Source organism: Dermacentor silvarum, unplaced genomic scaffold, assembly GCF_013339745.2.
Source record: "Dermacentor silvarum isolate Dsil-2018 unplaced genomic scaffold, BIME_Dsil_1.4 Seq837, whole genome shotgun sequence".
Taxonomy (NCBI): Eukaryota; Metazoa; Arthropoda; class Arachnida; order Ixodida; family Ixodidae; genus Dermacentor; species Dermacentor silvarum.
Genome location: NW_023606852.1, coordinates 40,209 through 65,323, shown reverse-complemented (window position 1 = coordinate 65,323; position 25,115 = coordinate 40,209). Strand labels below are relative to the sequence as shown.

General features: G+C 45.5%; 1 pseudogene; it reads left to right on the top strand.

The window, feature by feature from the left end:
• Positions 1-25,115, top strand: part of LOC119435695 (protein lin-54 homolog) — a 96,311-nt pseudogene that overhangs the window by 69,207 nt on the left and 1,989 nt on the right.

The following is a 25,115-nucleotide window of genomic DNA, read 5'->3' as shown; positions in this document are numbered from 1 at the left end:
ACTCTGTAAGGACGCCTATGGATGGGACTGGCGTTGCCGGTGTCAATGCGATGAGTCACAACTTTCGTCTGGCTGAGATGGGCGAAGCAAAATCGAAAACGTCGCTGTAAGCGGCTAGCAAACGACGAAGGTCGTCAGACTGAGCAGCCGAAAGGTCGGGGGCGATCATGGCGTCAAAATGTGCATCAAATGAAGTACTAGTGTCAGGGCTTCCAGGAGACAGGGGCGCATCCATAGTAAGGGCCACAGGGTCGTGTGCGTCTAAAGGTGCTATATGTCCCAGCGTGATACCTTCGGGAAGAAACTGTGGAGTCCGTCCAAAGTTCAGAATAGGGATACATGCCCGGTTCGCAGAAACAGTCACAACGAGTGAGGAGGGCTGCCTGCCTTGTTAAAAGAGCGTCTAGGGAAGGAGAGATGACGTAGTCGCCGTCACAAATGGCGGAATCGAGGTCAGTGTGACATACGTCGCGGCGGCTGGTCGAAGGCGAACAAACTCGGCGACACATAAACGCGGCTGTGACTCGGTGGGGAGATCGGGTACAAAAGGAAGTTCCAACTGGAGAAGGCCAGAGAGCAGTCGATGAGGGCAGAATGGGTACTCAGGAAGTCGTGGCCGAGGATGACTTCATGTGGACACTGCTGCAGAACGGCGAATAGAACTGAGGTGGTGACTGGCGAAGCTCACAGCGCAGTGCACATCCCAACGACGCAAGATGTGCCGCCGTCGGCTACACGACACAGTCAAGCCGCGGGCGTCAGAACCTTGCGGAGACGACGAGAAAGGCGAGCGCTCATAACCGATAATTGCGCCCCCGTGTCTATGAGCGCCGAAACAGGCACGCCGTCCACTTCCATGTCCAAAAGGTTTTGTCGGGTGGTCAGGGTCAACAGAGGATTTCCGGGTCGGTTGGTCAATGCGCATCACCTCCGGGAGCTGCACCGTCAGTTTCCGAAGAGGGACGGCGGGGGTATGGCGACGGTGAGCGACGGTGAGCGACGGGCAATCGGTGAGCGAGAACGGGTTCTGTGGGGACGGCGAGCGGCGATCGTAGTGTGGAGTCGGAGCAGCAACATCACAGTGCGGCAGGTCATTGCGGGCATGAAAAGGCGAGAACCGCTGTTCTGGGCGGTAAGCGTACGCGGACGAGGAGACGAAATCTGACGATAGCGACAATGGCGGGAAATATGACCAACTCCATTGCAATTAAAGCATATGGGCTTGTCGTCATGTGTGCGCCACTGGTTTGGGTCGCGGTATCGGAGGTAGGTCGATGTGGGCGGGGAGGTCGAAAGAAATTGTCGACCGTAGGGCTACTTAAGAACAGATCGGACGGATGCCTGCGTTCGCCAGCTCTTCGCGTACGACAGCTTGAATCAGAGATACTGCCGGCGGGACTCGTCGTAAGAACGTATCGGGGGAACCGACGGAGACGCAGCCTCAATCTCACGGGACAAGACGCAGCAAGTTTTCGGTACCAGGCGGCTGGACGTCTTCACACGATGAGCTAGCGGCGGTATTAGGGAGCCGAACGAATTGTTGTGAGACACGACGGCTCTTTGCTTCTTCAAAGCGTGGGCACTCTTATAATGTCGTCGACCGTCGAGCAGTCCTTGTACACGTAAATTAAAGGCGTCGTCTGCGATGCTTTAAGAATGTGGCTGACCTTGTCAGCTTCGAGCATCTTGTCATCGACCCGCCGACAGAGTGCTAATACATCTTGAATGTACACAACGTCCGGTTCAGTCGATGTTTGGGCCCGGCACGAAAGTTCCTTCTTGGCGGCTCGCTGGCGACCAAGTGGCTTCCCAAAGAGTTCCTGCAGTTTTTGCTTGCAAGTGTCCCAACTGGTCAATTCCTCCTCGTGTGTTCGGAACCAAACACGGGCCGTTCCCTCGAGGTAATAAATGCGCCAGGGTCTCGGAGTTGAGTCAAGACAATCGGTGCTGTGGTAGCCGAAGCTGAAGCAGCGGGCCTCTCAGTCGACATGGTCGAAGGGCCCACGAGGTTTCCGCTTCGAAGTTCCGTGATGTGCTGGTGATGTACCCCGCACCTCCACCAAAATGTTACGGGGAGATTTCCAGAAAAGGGGGTTTATTCACACTTGTACAAGGAGACTAAATGTTGGTCACAACAACAAAGATGGCGAACCACAGTTTCACCTCTTCCTCGTCTGTTCGGCTCTATGCTTCAGCATCTTCTTTGTCTGCCGGACAACTGGCTCATAACAATATTTCTAAAAAAAAAACAACGCATAGAATGGGACAAGAAAAACTTACTTCCTTGTCCCATTCCGTGCACTTTTTGATTTTAGAAAGTTTCAGCCATTCTACTTTAACACAAGTACATACATAATAACTTGGTTGAAATCGGACACTACTAACCGTAATGCCAGAAGGCAATTGACATCATTACAGTGGGAAAGTAAACTTAGAAAAGCGACCCGAAGAGCTTGAAGCGTGTGTCCAACTCAGCAGCTGCTTAGCTGCCAGAAATTGCTGCTAAGGAGATTTTACCATTTTTTAGTGTATGAATGAGTAAGGTTTGCTTCCCCCTCCTTGAATTTTGGCCTTCATCATCCTTGAAATCTTTGAATTGTCCTTGAATTTTAAATCAAATGTGCTGTACGAACCTTGTATAATCCAGCTTGGGTTGTTCACATTCGTAAGAACTACAGTGTGTTCAGGATATTATGCACAAGAATACAAATGCAAGATATGTATGGAATATTTGGCAAGCTATTGTCATTCATGCAGTCTTGACCCCAATTTTCTTTTGAGCTAAGCCATCATTAGGTGGTCAGTCAATGATGATGCTTGGAATTTTATTTTCTATAGGGAAGTAGCATAATGTTAACTTTTAACAGACCTTGATGTAATGTTTTTCTTTTCCTTTAGCTATATTTGTATGTCCCTTAAACATTTCCACTGAATATCTTTTTAGTGATATTGCATGAAATCTTTTAGTGATATTGCATGAAATCTTAGTCTATCATTGTCTTTTGTCATAACATTGCACCTTAGCAGCCTTTACAAGTTGGGCATCTGTGCTCAATGCTTTGCACTTAATGCTCATGCGATCATCTACATATGCATGAGCTTGAGTGTGGACAGATTCAAGTGGCCTCAGTATGTCATCAAACTTTGTGGATTATGTAATGGTTAACACAATCTCACGATAGTAAAGTAAACGAGACATTGAGTATGTCTTTGAGTGTGATTCGCGTGCATTGGCATTGCCGTTTATGTGATGTCGCTTTTGTGTTAGCTGGCTGGTTTTTTCATAATCCATTCTACCTGAACTAGCAGGAAAATGTGTAAAGGGCACTTCTTGAGATAGACTGGTTGATGTCACCACCACTGGGCATGGTGTTGCGCTGCTAAGCACGAGTGTGTGGGATCAGATCCTGGCCTGGCGGCCGCATTTCGATGGCAGCTAAATGCAAAACACCCGTATCTCGTGCATTGGGGGCATGTTAAAGATTCCTTGGTGGTCAGAATTAATCTGGAGTCCACCACTACGGAGTGCCTCATAATCGAATTGTTGTTTTGGCGCCTAAAGCTCCAGATTTAAACCACCACGGGCTTCATAGGTGTCTAGATGCTCTGTGGTTATTGAGAAGGCCAGATACCACTTCAAAATCATTGTTGCTAAAGCCCCTTGCAGCTGAGCCCCCTGGCTTCACTCTCATAGTGCAGATGCTCAACCACTAAGCCGTTACTGCTGGGCATGAACTGCCCTCTTGTGCATGGCTTGCGAAATCAGGTGCCTCAACGTGAGAGTTGTCCTGCTTCTTGATCAAGATAGACTTTGCGGAAAATTTTTGCTTAGGTAGGGCCAAAAAAAATTAAAAAGTGTTCTTCTTGTAATCAAAAGATCCTTCTTTTAACAGCGAAGCTGTTCTAACTAACCGTAAAAAGTGGCGCCTGCTGTTGCAAAGCCTCGCCGAGCTGTAACGTCACTGCATTGCCTAGCAACCACCTCGCAGCAGCATGTGCTTCGCCTCCTCTCCGTGCCGTGCACATGTTGCCTTGACATGGGACGTTAAAAAGAGGGAAGCAGAGCATGCGCGCGGCGCGCACTATTCTCGGGAGAGGGAAAGAAAATGAGAGCGAGATAGAGAGGAGAAAGAAATCGTAGCAGCACCAACAAGCCAACGCGCAGAGCTGCTGCCGACGCCTTCCGCGTCGCCTAGCCGTGCATGCGTCGAAGCAGTAGCGATGACATCACCTCGCGTTGCCTAGTAACCGCCGGCACAGGTAGACACGGCTCCTGCCTGCCCGCGTTTGTGGCATGCTAGGAACGCTGTCGCTTGTAGGTGCCGATGCGTCCCACGCTAGTCACGCGAAATGTCGCGAAAGGGAAGGTACCTCCAAAAATGATCGCTTGAGAATACCTTCCCTACATGCATAGTTAAGTTAAACCAAGGTAAGACTTAGCAGCAGTTAATACCTAGCAGTAGCAGCCAGTAAGACTTGAGGATTGAGACTTTCACTGTGCCTAAGCTTTGCACAAACTTACCCACTTTTTTTTTTTTTTTTTACTTGGGTGCCATTGCACGATCATACTCGTGCCTTCACCGTCATCATTGTTGTCTTTGCCTTTCTTTTGTAACACAGCACGTGCACCTCATGACAATGTGTTAGTCACTCACCTATCACGGATAGGTGAGCAACTGCTGCATTAGTTCTTGCCCAAGGGGTGTGCATTTTAGAGGTGAAATTATGCGCCTTAGTATGTGGATTTGAATATTGACTGCAAGTTTGTCTTTTTATAGCTTTAGCCTGACACCTCATTGCTTGTAATATGACCAGAATATTGCCCTGCAGCATCTTTTGGCAATTATTTTTCAACTTGTCATCTGCAGGCAAAGGCAAAGAAGGAGACCATGACGACGTCATACCAAAGGCTGTAACTGCAAACGATCTGGCTGCCTAAAGAACTACTGTGAATGCTATGAGGTAAGGGTGACACAGGTTGGTGTGGCTATCGGGGAGACATATACAGATACTCAAAGTATTTTAAGATAAATACTTAAGGGAAATGCTACTCGGAAAACATTTTCTTCAAATATTTGTGACAGCTGGATGAAAAGTTTCAACCACTTACAGAGTTTGAGCTCTTCTTTTCAAATCTGCTTTTGTTTTTTGATAGCTCATGTGGTAATTTTTTGCACACCATGCATTTGTAAAAACAATGCATTTTTGTGCAGGCTTAGGCGATAACAGTGAACACAAGAAAACAGTAAGAAATAACTTGTATTGCTCCCAATGAATTGGAGAATTCAGTAAGCAAAAAAATGTAGTGTAACATCTGTGTTTTAGTCTAGAAAAAGATTCCAACGCTGAGGTTCAGTTTTGCCATTCTCAACGAAGAAAATTCTGAAATTTTCTTACTGAACATTTTTGTGGAAAGCTCTGAAAGTTATTTCTTTGAATTCAGGATGTGTTATAGCATAAGCATGCCAAATTTCATTATGATCAGACTACATAAAGTGCAAAAATTTTAGTGCACAAACTCTAGAAATGCTACAAATGAAGAACTGAGAGAAACATGTTTGAAAAATTTTAAAAAGTCTCGACGCTAGGCTTTGGCGGGGAACATTTTTTTTTCTTCATATTTTCAGCAAGAATGCGGCGCTGCCGAAGTAGGGATCTGGGAGAAGAGGGTTAGGCCTACATCCCTGCGAAAGTTCAAGAGCAGGCAATGAGCGAAATGCAGCGTGTGTGAAATTCGATAAATTCGCACTTTCACAAGCCACCACGAGTGCCTTTTGCATTTTTTACTAACTTCTAGTTGATTCTCAGCTTGATTTTCTTAATACATAAAAGAGGGGGAGGAATACAAAACACAACAAAACACAAAATCGACGTTTTCTGAAAAAAAAATTCGGTTTTTCTACCTTCATCTCCCCTTAATACTAGGCAAAACATTTACTCAGTAAAGTGCTAATACCCAAATTTGAAATGTATCTAAGTGAATTAAAAAATACTGAGAAAAGTATTTCGTTGCTTTTATGATACTTCCAATATAGAAAGCACTCCACAAACAAAAGACTGACTACATCATTGCAGCATTTTATTTTGTCAAACAAAGCAAAGAGACCAATTACCAAAAACATGCTTGCCTTCAGAAACAGCTGGTTTTGAAAATTGTGTTTGACACCTGCCCTCTCTTTGAAGTTATAGCCGCCTACACTGAAAGCTCCTTTGTGATACAGCAACGTTGTGCTTGAGAAAGAAATACTGAAAGGAGGAGTACTGCAATATCAATGTCACATCTTGGTCCCCACTGTTGTGCTCAAATTAGGAGTACCCGCCGCGGTTGCTCAGTGGCTATGGTGTTGGGCTGCTGAGCACGAGGTCGCGGGATCGAATCCCGGCCACGGCGGCCGCATTTCGATGGGGGCGAAATGCGAAAACACCCGTGTACTTAGATTTAGGTGCACGTTAAAGAACCCCAGGTGGTCCAAATTTCCGGAGTCCCCCACTACGGCGTGCCTCATAATCAGAACTGGTTTTGGCACGTAAAACCCCATAATTTTTTTTTTTTTTTTTTTTTTTTCAAATTAGGAGTGTAGTTTTGGTGCAGTGGAACTTTCAGTGTTGTCTGCTGGTAAGTTGAAGTCCTCATCTTGTGCCCAGCTTTGTTGCTCCTTTTCATTAAGTGTGGAGCAAATCGTCTGCAGAGCAAGTTTGCTGCCAAAACAGTCATGCCAACACGAACGCACACAGGTATCATGAAAATAAAAGGCAGCCTTTCTGCTTTTTGTGCACTGATTGTGACATCTTTTACAACATTGGCACACAATGACATCACAGTAATGTTCTCAAATAACAGTACACGCCATGACTCAAGTACCGAGGCAGTGTATTCCTGCATCTGGAACTAGTCAACTTTGCTTGAAGTATCTTGCAGAGTATCTTAAAGGCGTATGACTTATTTTTGCTCTTCCTTTATGCATTAAATGAAGGTCTGGACCTCTAAACCCTATAAAATATTCGCAAGCCTGAGAGTTCCCTAAATAATTGAAATATAAGCTTTTATACAGCCCTTGTTTAGTTTTGAATCTACTGGGTTGCGACGTCATGATGCAGAATTTGGTCACATGGGAGCAGAACATTGCAACATTTTGACACCCTTCAGCTCGCTCGGTCATCTGTAATGCTGCTACATCGACCCTCACAGTGAGTAGCAGCATAGGAGGTGACCGAGCAAGCTGCAGCAAGTGTCAAAATGTCACGATGTCCTGCTCTCACATGACCACCGTCTGCATCATGATGTCACAATACAGTAATCTCCTGGAAAATTAAACTGAAACTGACTGTAGAAAAGCCATTATATTATTACTTAGGGCGCTCAGAGGATTATCAGTATTTTTTGTTGAGCTGAGAGGTCTAGGACCTTCATTTAACACAAAAAATAAAAAATCGAAATTATCATGTCAGTACTCTTTAATAAAGAGCACTAAATACCACCGAAAATTACTTCAGTTGCTGTAATAAATACTGTTTTACGGAAGTATTTCTGAAATACAAGATACTCCCAAAAGTATTAAATACAGTATCTTGAGTAGAACATTTCAGGTACCTACAAGTCTGCTGTTGGGCTACAGATGTGCTGAGGCTTTGAGGACCTGTGTGTAAATTAAAGTGTGAGGAAAATGTGTGTTCTTTTTTTTTTTTTTGAAATTTTTTCCTGCAGACTAGGTACAGTAGAACCTCGTTGATACGATTCTGCATAAAACGTTTTTCGGGACAATGCATTTTTTTCTTTCCTGATAATACAATTTGGTTGGATAATACGTTGGATGATACGATTTTCGGATGATATGCTTTATTTTGTGGTTCCCGTGAAGGTCGTATCAACGAGATTCCGCTGTAGTTCACTTATCAACCTAGCCTTGGCTGGCACTTTTCTATGGGGGAGGGGGAGATGCAAAATGCACGCAGAAAAAAAGTGCCTTCCCCATCACGTGAGCTGTGACAAGCATTCATCAAGCTTGACATGAACATGATTTTTTTGCAAATGTGGCAGTTTATTCCTTGTATACTGCACTGCAGCCAGATTCAGAGCAATTCGGATTATAAGGTAAGCCCTCGTAAAGTCGAAATTCTTTTTCGGTCGTTTTGCCAACCCATGTGTTTTTCTCCCTTTATCTCGAAAAGTATTGGCACCGGACTCTGGATATCTCAAAGTCTTGACTTCTAAAACAGGGCAGTATCAGCAGCATCGCTTGCACTTGCTTGTCACCCAGCAGCAGCTCCCTAGCCAAGCGAGACACCACCCTGGGCTGCGCTCTCACTTTCCTTTTTCCCTTCTTTCTATCATTGCTCGTGCCGCCCACTTGCTCAGCTGCTCTCTGCCATTTTGTTGTGGCCTCGCGTAGTGGCAGGTAGCTCGGGAGTCTGTCTTTTTTCTCTCATCTAGGATGTTGGCAGTGACGCATCAATGTTGTGGTCAGTGTATTAATCGTGACCTTGATAAAGATGATCAGCAGTTTTGAGCAGGCATGATCAGCCCACACGCTGCGCCCAATAGAAGTCAGCATGCAAGCCCACAGCGTTTCAGCGAGGTCACAGCTTGAAAGGATGCTCGCTTCATGCTTGCGGGACAGTGAGGTGTAAATGCTGCGTCACTCGTGGCTGTCTGCTAAAGGCGTGACAATTGCGTCTTTCTGCAGTCCAGCTTTGGTTTTCGAAGTGATATATTGTCCATAATTTAATACGATGCAGAAAATAGCAGCATCAGCTTTTTGGATGTCTGGAACTGGTTTTGCTCGGATGACTGGCTTTAAATATTGCATTAGGATCAATCGTCCTGACTCTGTGCCAAGCACGTTGTCTTGGCACAGTGCCAATAATTAACATTGCCCGTCGACATTGATGTGTCAGGTGCCGATCACACGAAAGTGACCAAGAATATTTACTGACTTCATTTTGGAAAGGCTCCATGTGGTCTATGCGCGGCCACCAGGCTTCTATTTTCATTATTTTGCTTATCTCGAAATTTCTTCCAGTTTTTACAGCTTCAAGATAACGGGGTTTTACTGTATACAGTAAAACCTTGCTATAACAAAATGTATAGGGTAACTGCACTTAGTTTCTTATATTCATTACAGTGTAGACCGCTTATAACGTAAGTCGTGGGAGTTGTAAAAATCCACGCTATAAGCAGTACCGCGTTATAACCAAAGCATGCTTTCTTTCGGCTTTGCTTATGCCAAATGGGCAACCCACCTTTTAAACACAATGTACTACATATTTCACCCACACACACATGCAGCACAATCGCAACACAGCACAGAAACCCAAATTCTCCTGACAAGTGCGTCATCAGCGGAAGAACACTGTTATTTTCGTCTGGAGACCGGTCTCCACGCGCACGCCCACGCTCCCACTCCTGAAAAAGAAATACGAAAAAAAAGGAGTGCGCTACCGTTCTACCCCGCACTCCGCGCACCCTGATTGGACGCTGCTATAGTGATGAAAACACACGCCCTCTTTCCTCCAAAGTCTCCCGCCCTTCTCCTCCTTTTTGTTTCGCTTTTCGCCGCTGGTCTCCACGTGCGTGCCCACGCTCCCACTCTTGGAAAAACAAAGGAAAAAAGAAAATGCTGTATGCTGCCATATGCTGTATGTGTGAGTGAAAGCGCGCGAGGGACGCATGCTTTCACGGAGAGCGAACGTACGGCGGAGAGCAAACGCGACGACTCTTGCCGTGCGAAAGGCCGTGGGGGGATGCGAGGGAGGAGAGGCGATGTTTAGCTGTAGCACTCAATGCATATCTTGCGACCGGGCGTAAAAGGAACTGGCGGTTCAATCTCCCACACGAAAGGAGGAAAGCGCGAAGGCAGTGCGGGAGGGAGGAGGTGCGGCTTTTACTCTGCAAGCCACTACGTACTTGTACTTTGCGCGCCTCAGTGCTGTCACGCGCACCGTATCTTGAAAGCAATCTCCACACGGCTCTGACCTTTGTATGGGCTGTGCTTTTGCCGCTCAGTTTCCGTTGAAGCGATAGGCCATACGAACCTTCGGTTCGCTGCTCCTGCCACGTTTGCTCATGCCAGCGTTTTTACAGTGCTTGTCTGCAGTCATCGAGTGTGATCTATTCATGTTTGCTTGTGCGTGCTGACACCATGCTTGTTAATTCAGTTAGTAAGCGGATGTGTTCAAGTTTATGCAGGCGATAAAACTACTATCCTTACTCCGTACCACTCTACTAGTTAATTTGCTATCGCAATTGATGCTTCGCCTTTTGGGGGAAACTGCGACCTTTTCACCGCTAGTCTTCACGTGCGCGCGCGCCCGCGCTCCCACTCCTTCGCGTTTGCGTGCCAGGCAACCGTGCGGGCCGTGCTCAATGCCTCCTAGAAAAGGCGGCGCTCCGTGCGCTGATTTCATGGTCGCGTGCTTAAAAGAACCACGCTATAACCGGTATTCTGCTTCGCGCACCCACGCAATAAACGGTCTGCCTATACATTGAGTTCTATGGGAGATATATTGGAGGTAAAAAAAAAACCATGCTATAACCAGTCCCACACTAAAAGCGGTTCCATTATAAGTGGTCTGCACTGTACTTCACTGTAATGGTTGTCCGCACTGACATGGTTGGCATTGCCTACCTCGAAAGGGCCGAGTGGGGTGGGCTGTTAGTAACCACTGGGTAAGCCAATGGGAAAATCCGCTGTGTACTGCCGAAGAATAGCAAAGGACTGTTTTCTGCGTCTTTTACGATTAGGTGACTGCTTTCTCTGATGCAGCTGTCAACACTAATTCATCTTTGTCATCGTCATGCAGGCACTGGTAGCACCGTAACAAGTCTTACAGTGTTTAGTGAGTGAGTGTTTAGTTCTAATTTTATTCTGGTCTAATTGTGCAGTATTAGTGCAGTAATGGAGTGAGGCTCAGAATATTCATTAGGTATAGGTCGCCTTGTTATAAAGTATGCGTCCATTAGGGCACTAAATAAGACAAAATTAGAGGGCAGAAACAAACCAAGCTTTATTTTGACTGTCTGTGCCTTGGTTTAATTGCTGCAGCACCGTTCTACAGGTTCGTAGGTAGGAAAATCACCTCAACGTGTTCCAGCACCGGGATCTTGCTCTGTGGCAGAACAGTTGTCCACAATGAGAGCAATTTTGCACTTCTAGGCCGGTATTTTGTAGCGATGCCTTTAAAGTAATAATGCCTTTTTGCGCTTATCGCGCTTTGTCAGTGATCAGAGCTACGGTCTGCTCGCGTTATCAACGGGATCAGCCAGCCATGAGCGGTGGATGATAAGACTTCCAAATAAGTCATAAGGCATCGCTACAAAATCGCGGCCCTAGAACCTCAACATTCTTTTTTTTTTTTCGCCCACATTTCAGGACCAGTCTTGGAAGAAATTCAACATTGGACATGCTTGTTGCCAACTGGAAAAGTAACAATAGAGTCCGTGGGGGCATGTTGCAAAACTTTGTTCAAGAGACCAAAATGTGACCATAGATGCCAAATTACAGTATTTTGTTATACAGGCAAATTCGTATTAAAATTATTCGTTGTACAGTCAAACCTCGATACAACGAATTATCATATATGGTGAAGTAAACGCAATCAACTTTCGTTATTTCAACATTGATGGGATCGACAAAACTGAATGAAATTTACGGCGGGTCAAATTAAACGATGCAGAAAAACTGTCATAACACACTGTTGATTAATTTAGCAGTATTTGTCCGACTCTAAGACGCCCCTGAATCAAACGTGCATCCTATTTCTATTGTGCAAAGTAGAAATATAACATGCACCCCATTTTTAGCATGAAAAATGGGCAAGGGTCTAATATGTGTAGCACAATGGTGGCCGGTTTCCTAAAGTCAGCTTCGGCACAATACAGCTGCGTTAAATTACAAAGCATACCAGTGTCGCGAACGAGGTTTCCGGTTAAATTTTCTTGGGGGGGAAAAAAAAAAATGGGCGTGCATTGGAATCTGGTAAATGCCGTAATCAGACATTGTCGGCTACCATTATTGTTTGAAAATCCTCCTATGGCCAGCCAAAAATGGGCATTTTCGATGGGAGATGGCTCACGTTCAACACATTCACTGTCTCCTAAGCTCTGCCGAAACAAGCCCTGCCAGTAAAGGAACTGCTATTGGGGTCACCATATGGGTCAGGCGCATGCATGCTGACTGGTCAAGTTCGAATTAACTGGTTAAGGCCAATTTTAGGATCGTAATAAAAGTTTGGGCCCATAGAAATGCATGGACGCAGGCTGGGACTTTCGGTCGGGGTCGAATTAATCAGAGTCGAATAAACGGAAGTCTGCTGTATAAAATTTGGTTGGCCATACTTTCTCAATGGGATATTTTACTGCTATAATGAAATCGAAAATGTGGTATCCAACTTGGTATTGGTTATAGCGAAGCAAATGTTTGCTTTCAGGTGCCTCAAAATATATACTATTCTGATAACAAAAATGTCAAATGCAGTCGCCGACTGATCTTTCAGACTTGTGCGATTATTTGGACTTCCCTGAGGCACCGCCACCTACCCCTAGCACTAAAATAATAATAACCTAAATTTCGTACGCTGCACAAAGTTTTGGGCATGGCCTGTGTGCACGATGCCGTAAACATGACTGCCATGAATAACAAAGCCGTCACGTCGACCGGCACGAAACCGCAACTTTGGTTGCCGACTCTTCAACAAAACGGCGCTAGGTTAGGCTTAGCGTCCTAAGCATTACGGCTGGCAAAGGGGCTGGTGACAAGCTGTTGCTGCAAGCTCGCCGTCAATATGTTTGCACTTGTAGACTTTATCGGCGATCAAGAAAGCCATCACACAGGCTAGACTGACAACCAAAGTAGCAAATTACAGATCTACGTTCGGTTCCCTCCATGTCCAAAAATTCTGTTGGCGGCAAAACTCAGCAATAGCAAAAATGCACACGTACTGGACACAGGTCCTATGTTTTGGCCTGCGGCTTGGCTCGTTGGACCGCTGTCTGCATGCCAGCATGCTAATCCTGTGTCATGACATTCATTGTATGGTTGCATATTCACAGCGATGCAGAGCGCTCATATGTACCGTACTTTGCGCATATAACTTGCACCAGAAATTAGAAAAGTTTAACAGTAAAGTCAAGGTGCGCATTATATGGAAATGTTGCTTTGGTGTGTGGCTTCACGGCGAAAAGCGTGACGCCGACGGGCCATCAAAATTCGCAGGAGACCTTTGCTGGCCCATTGGAGGCGGCTTGGACGCGAAGGAGAGGCACATCTACCCGCTTGAGCGTTGCAACTTTGTGTCTTTATTGCCGCGTCGCAATCCCTGCCCCGATACAGGTGGCTCCACCAGACAGCTCATAGAATATAGGTGGCGACCACAACACCTCCTTCCTTTATGAACTTGTAGCTTTTGTTGCACCACTTACAAGTTCAGTCGCACGGGCTGAACTACGCAGCGGCCACTCCGTGTCCTCACAACACTGCTGTCTTCAGAGCCACCAACGACCTCTGGTACTCTGGTCGATGCAGCGCCTAGAATGTCCGCTGTCGAATCTGCAGATGAAGTAACCTGCGTTGTGTCTGTAGACGCTTCAGGGTCTGTCTGATTCTCCTGTGAGAACCCCGACAGGTGTCGCCGGTTACGCTGCAGGACTGTTCCTTGATCTGTCTCCTCGATGTAACAGCGAGGTCGTTGGCCCTTACTCAACACAGTTGCTCAAACTCCTTCAGGTCGAACCCAGACTCGTTCTCCCATTTCTAGTGCTGGGAGTGGCCTAACCCGATGACGCTGGTTAAAGTTGCACTCACTTTTCTTCTTGTAAGTTGCATCTCTTGTTGCCACAATGTCTCTAGCAGGCCAAGCCGGTTGCAGCAACTGTTTCGTCTGGCGAATGCGAGTCCCGAGTTGTCTGCCCATTAGGAATTGCGCGGGGCTGAAGCCATTCACACTTGGTGTGTCCCTATAGCTACGACCGTAAATACGACCGTAGAAGCTGTTGACGATCGAAGGGTAATAACTTCGCGGAAGCGAGAGTAGTAATCCACAACAAGCAGAAATGTTTGTCCTTTACTGTGGAAGAGGTCCATACCAAGAACTTCCCTTGGGCTACCCGGTAAAGGTGTGGAAATAAGTGTCTCTGTTGGATTTATGCAAGTATATGCACACTGCTCGCATCTGGCTACAATGGACTCCTGAAATCCCCAGCCACCACACTGATTCTCTAGCTTTCGCTTTACACCGGTTTACACCTTGATGACAATCGTGCAGTAAATTCAGGACTGTAGGTCTCAAGAAAGTGGGAACCACTATGCATGGGCCTTTGAGCAGAAGACCATCAAAGACTGTGATTTCGTTAGCTACGGCAGCATACTTCGTTGAGTGCAATGGCAGCTTCTTCTTCTGAGGCCAAGCATGTTGGGCGTATGATATGAGGGATGTACACTCACCATCCATGCTTTGGGCTCTCTCGATGTCTTGCGGAGTCAACGCCAAAGTTGAGGATGTGTTGTTAACAACTTCCGTTGCAAATACTTCTACCGTGTCCAGAGGAGACGCAACATTGGGCAGCATCTTCGAGAGAGCGTCCGCAGTTGCTAGTAGTTTCCCTGGAACATACTGCATGCCGAGGCCTTTGAACAGTTCCGCATGGTGCTGCGGCGGAGGGGTCGCTACGCCTCTTAGGAATCTGACGAGGTCGAGTGCTTGAAGTGCTGGGAAACCTAGTAGTGGAGTAGAGAGAGACTGCACCACATACAGTCGCTGGGCACTTGTTTTCCCTTGCCAGAGGAGCTGGGTGATGTACGATCCAAGTACTCAAAGCGGTTGACCTCCTGGACCTGTCAACAGATTGTCCACTTGGTCGAGCTGTGGAGGCACTGTAGGGAAACCTTCCGGCACTGCTGAGACTTCCGCACCAGAGTCGGCTTTGAAAGAGGCATTATAATTGTCTACCTTGACGTCCACATACTTGGCGTTCTCAGGCACCACAACAGTATCCAGGCAAATAGTAGCAAGCTTGGTCGGCTTTGCTTTGCGGGAACGACATACCACAGTGAAATGTCCTTTCTTTCGACAGTGATTGTAGAGCGACGCATGTGCTGAGCATTCTGAGCGTGGATGCAAACAAGGCCCGCAGAAAGAACAAGTAGCGTCGCCGGAGCGTTCCACCCTGGGCGGCGCGTCTCGCTGCCTGGCATCCGAGCTTCGAGGGGCTTTGCAAAGTTTGGCTGCGTCTAGTTGAACAGGCGTGGAACCTTCTGCAATTCCATTTGCCGCTTTTTCTTTGTCGGCGTCTTCCCATTGTCCAAGCATTCTTTAGCGTCAACTTGGAGATACAGCACAACTGATCCGAGAGACGAGCGTCTCTTAAGCCTACTATGAATGGGTCCCGCACGAGACACTCTTCGATTTGGGTCGACGGGTAGTTGCAACGCTTGACTAGTCTGCACAGTTCTGCGTAGTAAGCGTCAACGCTTTTGCCCGATTCTTGAGTACGCTTGTGAAAGCGAGAAGATTCATAGAGCTCGTTAGCAGGGTGAACAAAGTGCTGCGTGAAACGCTGGACGACGGTCTCGTAGGATAGCAGTTCTTCCGCAGAAAGCGAAAAAGTATCGAGCAGTGGACGACTTTCGGGGCCCATACATTATAAAAGTGAGCGTACTTGCACTTCAGCTGAAGCGTGGCAAACTCCAGAGACAGCTGCGTAGTCTCCATAACGCGTTTTCCATGTTGTCCAAGACGCAGCATTGGTGAAGTCGAACGCGTCGGGTTGCCGAAGAGAAATACCGAGCCACTTGGAATCGGAAGTCTGATGCTCGTTGGCCATGGTTTCTTCTGCCGTGTCGCTCTTCTGTATAGATGAAGGCGAACGAAGGCATTCGTTCGGTCACTTCTGACACCGTGTGGAGTGTTGAGGCGGCTCAGACGCAGCATGCGAAGGAGAGACACGTCTACCCGCTTGAGCGTCGCAACATCAAGTGTCTTTAGTGCCGCATCGCAATCCCTGCCCCGACACAGGTGGCGCCACCAGACAGCTCACAGAATATAGGTGGCGACCACAACAGCTTGCGTTCTTTTTTTACGTAAATGTGATTGCGCTTTTTTTTTTTCCTCTGATATTTCTCTTTATGCTTATAACGAATATAGGACGTACCAAAAGTATTTTTATGGCCGATGCAACTTCGTTATTGAGTTATTATGAGGTTTGACTGTAGTGGTATTCACAATACATGTACAAGATAGCACGTTGACCAGGGTTCATTGTCCTCCTTCATTATACAGGTAATTTTGTAGTAAAGTGCTATGGCATTGAATGTGCACAACCTTCATCTAAGGTGCACCAAACTGTGTACAGAGAGTTTAAGAGAGTTTGGGAGTCGGCGTTAGTAGAGTTTGTTGCGAGGTGATAGTGGTAGAGTGAATGCTTTGATGCAAACTTGGCAGCATGGCCGGTTTTGCATGTTGCCATGTAGTCAACAGCTTGCGGGAGTTTTGAACTACTGAATTAGGCAAGTTGCAAGCAGACTTGACTGTAAAGGTTGCAAGTTGAAGTCAATGAAACTTCACTTTATTGTGCACTATGCCAACTAATGTACATAAAATTGTGCCAATGAGATTGTGGATATGTTTAGGTATCATTTCACAGGTTTTTAAAAAAGTCTGAATTCACTCTTCCAACTATGATGGATTTGACCGCTTGGTACACTAAACTTCCTTCTTTGCCCCATCCTGCAAGAGAAAGGTACATGATGTCAGAGCTGTGTGCTACCCTTTCTCAACTATCTCAGCGCCTGCTGCAGTAGCTCAGTGTCTATAGCGTTGCACTGCTGAGCTCAAGATCTCTGGTTCGATCCCAGCTGCGGCGGCCGCATTCTGATAGGGTGAAATGCAAAAAAACACTTGTGTACCATGCAGTGGGTGCACATTAAAAGAGCCCGATGTGGTCAAAATTAATCCAGTCTCTCCCACTACGGCATGCCTGATAATCGGATTGTAGTTTTGTCTTGTAAAACCCCAGAATTTAATAACTCTCAGCATCTAATCTTAATGACCAGTAAATTGGCTTTCATACCATTTCCGGAGTTTTGGGTGGTACTGTATATTTTTCTCTCCAAAGCATCCTAGATCCTGGTGTCGAAAGAAACTTCCAGCGTGTAGCAACTTATTTGGCACCCTGTATAAAATTTATATCAGCACTGAACGTTTACTTTTTCAGCATAGGTCTCATGAAGGCCGACTGCCCTATTATGCCACTTTGCATATTATGGGGAAATATTTCGAATACATCATGCAACCTACATGGGTAATATTGTATGTCACTTTACTTGGCTGTGGGACATTCCACATTGTTTAGCAATATACTCCCATTTCTTGCAACTTGCTGTGTTATTTGTGTTCAGGGCAGAGTCATTGCTGCAGTTACGTACGGTAATAGATGAACAAGCAACATTTGAGTGTATGACTGCCTTGCCCTATTTACCAACCTATTGTAAAGAATGAGAAATAAGAGAAAGATTAATGTAACCTCAGCATGTGCTCGTGAGGCTGCATGAAAACCAATTTTGTGGTATTTAAATGTTTTTAGCCTGACTAGTTTTATCTTTGCATTTAATATGTTGGTATCCGTGTCAAAGTGTGGTAGATTAGTACTGCTAGTAGGGACACCAGAAACCAGCACTGTGAGGTATTCAATATTGGGGCCTCAAGTATGTCGTTGCAAGCAAGTTGGTAGCGTAATAGCCTTGTCCCCGCTGCACTGGAATCAGCACCCTAGAAGTTGCACTACTTTTCGGTTATGCACAGTGACATTTCAAACTCTACATGCATGTGCAGTTCTTTTTCTGCATAGGCAGCCATGAGCCACTAAAGTTGGGCTTTAATCTTATGCTGTATGCATGCCGTAGTTTTTTGTGTTACGCTGCGATGTTGTTAGCTGGCTGTCAAGTGCTTAGTGAAAAATTTCGTGATGTTACGGGGCACCTGAGTTGCCTTTGGAGATCAATAGTGCAGTACTTCATTCAGTGTATTAGCTTGTTCTTCGAGTCCATATTTCACCTCACCCATGCATGTGAAAATGCTTGCAGTGACCCATGTTTTCTTTATCGTTACAGGCCAAAATCCTTTGCAGCAGTATGTGTAAATGTGTTGGCTGCAAGAACTTTGAAGACAGCTCGGAGCGCAAGACATTGATGCAGTTGGCAGATGCAGCTGAAGTGCGTGTGCAACAGCAAGCTGCTGCTCGAACCAAGATGTCAGCCTGTGACCTGCCCATGCGGCCGGCTCCAGTGTCGGTCACAGGGGAAAGGTGAAATAACTTTACGGCTTGTTCTGTGTATAATAGTGTTGTGACATGCTGAGGATGTAACAACTTTGCAGCTCCACAACTCTTGAAAGTGACCTTCCACCAGAAGCTAGGCTTGTGTATTTCGTCTGTTGCTTACGCAATGTGTAGTGTGGAGAATAGGTAATTTCAGTGTTTGTCAAACGCCAATACTTTGCTAAATTATGCCCATCCAGTTGTGCCTTTCAGCAGCGGACATCGTGTAGCACTGTTAATGATTGATTGATAAATCTTTACATTGAAAGGAGTGGCTCAAAGGCCTATATATACCGTTTTTTTCATGGGCGCCGCCGTATTTAGTAGGCAGTGGCGCCAGGTGCCATCTATGAGTCATCGGCATGCTGGCTTGGGTGAACGGTCTGTGTTGTATGCCAGTTGTAGGGTCGGTGGCAGTTTCTGATGTTTGTTTTTGGGCTCGCGCGGTCTATTTAGTATTACACGACTTCTTCTGCGTTGGAAACAGTTCTGTGAGACTTACTGAAATGATTTAACTTGGCATGGCCGGAGGTTCCATGGCTGGCAAGACGGACAGAGCACTGGGCATAATGTATACGTGCGTGTTTGAGCCTACAATAAGCCTCGGAGATCAGTTGTGTATTTCTATAAAAAGTTGCAGTTTTGCATGAAAGGGGAAGCATCAATTGCGATAGCAAATTAGTAGACAGCTATACAAAGCAAGGATAGTAGTTTTATCGGCCGTATAATTGTGTAAACATTCGCTTACTAAGTTAACAAGTGTGGTGTCGTGTGCAAAAGCAAACGTGAACACATCTCACTCGATGACCACACACACCCGCTGTCAAAACGCTGGAGTCGGAAAGTGCGGCGCAACAGCAAGCGAATTGACCTTTGTGCTGCCTCTCGCTTCAACGTGAACTAAGCGGCGAGAACACAGCGCACACAAAGCTATTAGCCCTCGGCGTACTGTGTCCCCATCGCAGGTCGCTTTCAAGATAAGGCCCGCGTGGCTGCAAGCATCGATGGATGATCTGTTGGCGACTAGCTCATTGGCAAAAAAATAATTACGGTGTGCGCTCGAGGGAAAAGCATACTTTGGATGAGAATGTGCGCCATGACTGTGCTGCGTATGAAGTCGTGAGGAATTTGCCACTGCGAGCACTAATCAGTCACGAGAAGACGACTTCCGCATTGTTTTGGGGCAAAATAGAAACGCGATTTAATAAATCATTCGGTAAATATAAAAGTGTTGATGTAGTAAGCATTTGTTTGTTGTTTTCTAGATACCCTCAATAATTTGACATTTGGTTAATTTAGACACTTTTTTTCGGTCTCGTGAAATTCAAATGAACAAGGTTTTACTGTATTCACAAATGGTCGCTTTTGGTCGAAAAATGCCTGCTGCTTGATTTTCCAGTCGCGCGACCGGAAAATCGAGCAGTGAGCAATTGATCTAAAACAGTCGCTTTTTGACCAAACGCGGCCATTTGTGACTATTGGGGACTTGAGGATAACAGAATATTTGCGACCAGCTTGGTCGCACAACCCCCTGCAGATAGCTGGTGTGAAAGAGTACTAAATCGGCCCATTTACCACTCTAGACAAACGTGATTCAAACTGTACGAGCCACGAGGGGATAGGAAGAGTTCTTTTTCGATATTGTTTGGCTTGAACTCTACGATGCGGTCATCCGTTTTTTTTTATCATGGAAACTGTGTCCTTACAAATAGCCGCCGCATTCTTTTTATGTGATCCCCTTTGGATATTACTGCTTTACGGAGCAAAGAGGCAATGCTGCTGAAGCACAAATCTCATTTTTATCACGCTTGTTTACCAACCGCAATGATCGCTGTGTTGAGCCACGCCATCGGTCTCATACAGGAGGCTAATGTAGACATAGCATGGTAGACTATGCGTTAGAATGATGTAGGTGTCTTCACATTACATGCACAACACAGTAGTACTTCACAACACGTGCATGCCCTGCGGCTGATGATGAACGTCATAAGTTTGCTCAGATTAGAAAAATTTCCACATACTGTAGTTACTGATTCACCCAAAGTGTCCCGTTTTGTCGCAGCCGCTCGATGCTACAAGTATACTTTAGAAGAAACATTTGTTGAGAAAGGCTTGCAAATGAAAAAAAAAAATTATACATTCTTGAAGAGTGGCTACGGAGTATTACAGTGAACTCTCACTTGAGTGAACTTCAAGGGACCCAAGGAAATAGTTCACTTAAATGAAAGTTCACTTAACTGAATATTCACTAGAATATGGAGCAGCATAGGGCACAGCAGACATTGAGTCAAAAGTGTGAAGTGCAATTTATGGAGCGTAACAGTTACATTGCTGCCTATCTCATTTTGAAAAAAAGTCATTTTCATTTGCACTGGTGCTCTTAAAGCGCAAGAAGTAACAAAGCTGTCCAGAGAGTCTATGTTTTTTGTGCACTTCCTCTGGCACAGCTTGTTGCGGAGACACAAAGTCACGCAACTTTCCAAGGCATCCTACAGACTCGGCTAGAGTTGTGGGATTTGAGTCTGCCTCTGCCATTGCATCTGATAGTTCAGCACAGGTAACGAGTTCACTATCGCACTGCTCATAGTCTTCAAACGAAGTGTTTTCATGAAGTGTTGACACCAGCTGAACAACATCCAGCTGGTGTCACCAGCTGAATGTTGTTTGTTCAACTGAAATACTATTCGCTATTCAGAAATTCGTTTAACTGAAAGATTTTTGTATAGAATGCATAGAAATACCGCTGGGGATTTTCTAAAAGTTTGTTATTCTGAAATATTCATTAAACCGACGTTCGTACAACTGAGAGTTTACTGTAGACTGTGTAGAGAGTTGCTTTCGTATGATAGACTTCAAGACACGGTATGAGGCCAATTCCCACACCGCATTATTTGCATCAGAAGCGTGTTTCTTTTGTGGACTCTATTGCTAGTGTTCCTTTGACATTTTCAACCGCCTTGCTTGACGTTCCTTGCCTGCTGCAGATGAGATAATGTCTACAAAGTGGCATGATGTCATACGAGTAAGGTCTGTTTCTGAAGAACGTCCACGCCTGAGTGGACCGCTCATGCTATGATGCTAACGTCATAGTCGGCGACTTCACAGTCACCGGATGTGTCTATAGCACTGAAAACACTGCCATCACTGCCAATGCTTTTATACGGAAGCAAATTATCATCGCAGTTTGACAACTAAATCAAATGAAAGCCGTGCCTTCGCGACGGGCACGGTAACACATGACTGGCAGCTGCCATTTTTAAACATCTGCCATATCTGCCAGAGGAATGGAGCCTGCAGGCCTTCTGCGGGGCCAAAAAGGGCACTCGCCAGAACGTCAAAATGGATTGAACAAGTCCGGCCCGTTACCAGCACTTGGAAAGAGTGCCCAAGCACATGGACGAGACAGTCGTCCTTGTCACTTTCTGCAAAAAAAAAAAAAAAATGATAACCGAGTAATAATCGTCCATGGCATTTAAAGGGTTAAACAGTGATGGAAGGCATGGTCATCACTGTCTTAAAAGCCATTGGTGGATGGTCCCTATTAAAGGAAGCTGTGCATCTCACTACCTGCGTGAAGTTGGAATGCATAAATGCTTTCAACCCTGTAGTGCCCAGTATATCGCACATGTTATGCCTTATTCTCAATTGTTAGAACGTTTATTTGTTGTTGTTAGAACGTTTATTTTCAATTGAATATAAGCCTAGGATTTTATATTTAGCATACACTGACTTAGTGGGCCATTGCAAGTGCATGTCATTGAATGTTTCCTGTATTTTTAACGTCAGTATATTGCCTATGGCATTGCTTTACAGCTTGTTTGAATATGATGAGATATGGTGCTGGCAGAATGTTTATTGGAAAGTCTGTTTTTCAATGGCAGTCAAGGAAGTCTCCCGGGACCATGTTGCTCTTTCACACATAAATGAACACTATGCACAGTACGCACACGACAAACCACAAATGTGGCCTTTAGTGGCTTGACTTGGCTGGTTTGGGCGCATTTGGTGACTACTGGATAGACTAAGCTTCGCTACTTTAGGTTTCGAGGTGGTTGGTACTACCCAGCTTAGTGGCTATGGTGTTGTGCTGCTAAGTGCGAGGTCGCGGGTGCAGTGGTAACATTTCGTTTGGGGCGAAATGCAAAAACTCCTGTGCACCGTGGTGCATTGGGTGCATGTTAAAGAGCCTGCGCTCGTGCAGGCGTAATCCAAATTATCAAACGGCGCACTATGTGGAGTCCGAAATTTCGATCAATCTTTGCATCTATCCACTGGCAGGGCCACGACGCTGTCAGATTTATTGGTCGGTGATTGTACTAACCCATCAACTCGCACTAAAAGAAACAAAACAAAAAAAAGCAAGGAATATAAAATTCAGATTATATTAAAAAATGAAATTAGCATATTGAAGCCATTATTTTACATGCACCTCTCAATATGCTGTATATTCTCGGGTGAGGACTGCACCTGTTTTCATAAATTTGTGCCTGAATTTCTTGAATGCAGCTCGTACATAATTAAATAATGAATAAATTTGTCATAAAAACCGACATACTTGACATACATCCTTGGGAAGCCTTTATTTTAGCTTCATTTGCTACACTGTTCATCGATGCTGGCATGCAACCGTGGAACTGGAGCAGCTAGATTCTGGATCACCGCAAGCACACTGTTACAAGACAAAGCCATCCTCAGATGCAGGCTCGCGCGTTGCGCCACATGTAAGGTTGTGCGGTTAAAAAATTCTGAGGTTTTCATGTGAAATTTGGATGGAATGTTGCAGTTTATAAATACCCACATACTTTTTGGGCTGCAGAGGAGCAATGACATATGCATGAAACGCAGAAAGCCTCACGTGCACGCAGGAGGCAGCATGAAGCTGTCTTCGAAAGATGATGTGGACAGAAAGTGAGATGGCACAAATTGCGTGCACCAGGAAACAAACTTTATGATGCCGCCACCAAATGGTTAAGTTGATTAGCTTCCTGTCAAAAGATTATCAACTGTAATTTCGACTAAAGAGGAGACTGACAAGCATCTGTGTACTGGGCCCATACCTGCCTATCCTCCCAAATTATTCATAAAATTTACGAATTTGGGTTCGTTATTAGGCTTTTCATTTGAAAATGTTTAGTCATACCTTATGAAAAATAAATTCTATTTGTGAAAAAGATTCACTTGTTGGTCTCCGAAATTTCTGTTGGAAGTTTTTGATGGTGGAAGGACACTAGGAGGGGGTATTGGCTTTGAGCAAGTTCCTGAAGCAGCTGAAATCGGCAACCGCAAATTGCTGGTAAAGTCACTGTGATCCAAAAACAATTCCGGAGATGCCGCCCATGGCTGACAAGGTGCATGCCAGGGAAAAGGGGTTGTTCAGGGCTCTTAGTATGACTGTGTGTCCTATATAGTATGTACTTCACGAATACTTGGTCAGAAATCACCTTAAGGCCCTGAACCACTTTTATCAAAGTCGAGAAATGCACTTGAAGTAAAATAGACTATTTGAGGAATACTTTGCCTCAAAAAATACTTCAATGCGTTTAGCAGAAGCGGGGTTATTGGCAATCAAAGGTCACCTATGATCCACTTCACTGTGCTCCCATTCCTTCTTGAATGTGTTGCACTGTGAAGGTTATGGCGGAGCGGGGTGTAACCACAACGCTACGCCTACTGAACGTCACTGTGGCTCGCAGTTCAAGTTTGTTTTTGGATGTTTACGTAGATGGTACTATTTCCGATTTTGCCGCCTGCGATGCACCAAATGGGTTGTCCGGATCGAGTAGACTGGTCATGACACGCCACAGCAGTCACGGTATTTATGCAACATAGCTACATGCAACTGTAGTGTGTGTGCCCAGCGTTTGCTTTGGGCACGACAGGGCTTGAGTATGCACTCACGCTCATATGCTCCAGTCTGGCCAGGCTGTGTGGTGTGGACCAGCTTTTTCCTGCACCAGCTTGACCAACGGATAGTAGCCACATCCAACTTTTGCATTTTGAAGCGCTGTCAATAGCTCAATCCGAAGCGAAGTCTGCCAAGGCGTCTAGACAGGAGCGGCAAGGAGTGAGCGCGCACTGGCAAACGTGTGTGTGGTCTGACTAAGTTTTGCGTGATTCAGGGCTTCTTGAGTGTTCAAACCTAATCAAAATTAGCAAGATCTGATGGCTACTACTCCAATAAGCAGTCTGGCCAAAGTTTATTTCGTTCAGGGGTGGCTGCAGCCAAGCGTGAGTAGAGGATAGTTGGCTTTTTCCGGAATGGAAGTATGCGTATCTTATCGAAATTCGAAAGCAGAATTTAACTTACTTCAACGTGCTTATTAAGCTGCGTCAATAAATATACACAGTAACAGTAGGAAGAACTGCACTGATCCAAACGCCCTTTTTGATTGATGTCAGCTATTGTTTAATAGCAGCCGAAATAGAGCACCCCGAAAGAGTAAAGGGAAGTCTTCTGTTGAAAACAGGGTTTTTTGAGAAAAGGTGACTTCGCACTCCCTTTGCGAGCTCCACGTGCTGCGCACAACTGGAAAATTTGGCTGAGATGTTCACAGCAGCGTATGCTATCTGCACACTGCATTTTTTTCACCACCCCGAGGAGTGGTTCAGGACCTCTTTAAGCAATGAAACTGCCAGGCACAAGAAATTTCTGAAGCCTTCTTAAATAATAGGGAGGTGCATATCTATATTTGACTGAGCATTTATATTCCGCTTGCAATTTTTGTGCTTTGTCGTGGCAACAGCGTGCAATGTAAGGCCTGTCTGGCACTGTAAGTCAGCACCATTTTCACCATCACGCACAGACTTT